The sequence below is a fragment of the Canis lupus genome, chromosome 16, assembly GCF_011100685.1.
Source record: "Canis lupus familiaris isolate Mischka breed German Shepherd chromosome 16, alternate assembly UU_Cfam_GSD_1.0, whole genome shotgun sequence".
NCBI lineage: Eukaryota > Metazoa > Chordata > Mammalia > Carnivora > Canidae > Canis > Canis lupus.
The window spans coordinates 7,199,987-7,201,515 of record NC_049237.1 but is presented as its reverse complement, the minus strand read 5'-3'; positions in this window follow the sequence as shown (position 1 = coordinate 7,201,515).

Genomic DNA, 1,529 nt, shown 5'->3' with positions numbered 1-1,529 from the left:
TTTTCTTTTTTAATATTCCCCTGGCTATTCGGGGTCTTTTCTGATTCCACACAAATCTTAAGATGATTTGTTCCAACTCTCTGAAGAAAGTCCATGGTATTTTGATAGGGATTGCATTGAACGTGTATATTGCCCTGGGTAACATGGACATTTTCACAATATTAATTCTTCCAGTCCATGAGCATGGGATATTTTTCCATCTCTTTGTGTCTTCCTCAATTTCTTTCAGAAGTGTTGTATAGGTTTTAGGGTATAGATCCTTTACCTCTTTGGTTAGGTTTATTCCTAGGTATCTTATGCTTTTGGGTGCAATTGTAAATGGGATTGACTCCTTAATTTCTCTTTCTTCAGTATCATTGTTAGTGTATAGAAATGCCACTGATTTCTGGGCATTTATTTTGTATCCTGCCACACTGGTGAAGTGCTGTAGGAGTTCTAGCAACCTTGGAGTGGGTTTTCTAGGTACAGTATCATGTCATCTGTGAAGAGGGAGAGTTTGACTTCTTCTTTGCCAATTTGAATGCCCTTTATTTCTTTTTGTTGTCTGATTGCTGAGGCTAGGACTTCCAGTACTATGTTGAATAGCAGTGGTGAGAGTGGACATCCCTGTCTTGTTCCTGATCTTAGGGGAAAGGCTCCCAGTGTTTCCCCATTGAGAATATTTGCTGTGGGCTTTTTGTAGATGGCTTTTAAGATGCTAAGGAATGTTCCCCCTATCCCTACAGTCTGAAGAGTTTTGATCAGGAATGGATGCTGTATTTTGTCAAATGCTTTCTCTGCATCTATTGAGAGGATCATATAGTTCTTGTTTTTTCTCTTGCTGATTTGATCAATCACATTGATTGCTTTACGAGTGTTGAACCAGCCTTGCATCCCGGGGATAAATCCCACTTGGTCATGATGAATAATCTTCTTAATGTATTGTTGGATCCTACTGGCTAGTATCTTGTTGAGAATTTTTGCATCCATGTTCACCAGGGATATTGGTTTATAATTCTCCTTTTTGGTGGGGTCTTTGTCTGGTTTTGGAATTAAGGTGATGCTGGCCTCATAGAACGAGTTTGGAAGTACTCCATCTCTTTCTATCTTTCTGAACAGCTTTAGTAGAAGAGGTATGGTTTCTTCCTTAAACATTTGATAGAATTCCTCTGGGAAGCCATATGGTCCTGGACTTTTGTGTCTTGGGAGGTTTTTGGTGACTGCTTCAATTTCCTCCCTGGTTATCGGTCTGTTCAGGTTTTCAATTTCTTCCTGTTCCAGTTTTGGTAGTTTGTGGTTTTCCAGAAATGCATCCATTTCTTCTAGATTGCCTAATTTATTGGCATGTAGCTACTCATAGTAAGTTTTTAAAATTGTTTGTATTTCCTTGTATTGGTGGTGATCTCTCCTTTCTAATTTATGATTTTATTAATTTGAGTCTTCTGTCTCTTCTTTTTAATAAGGCTGGCTCATGGTTTATCTATCTTATTAATTCTTTCAAAGAACCAACTCCTGGTTTTGTTAATCTGTTCCAGAGTTCTTCTGGTCTC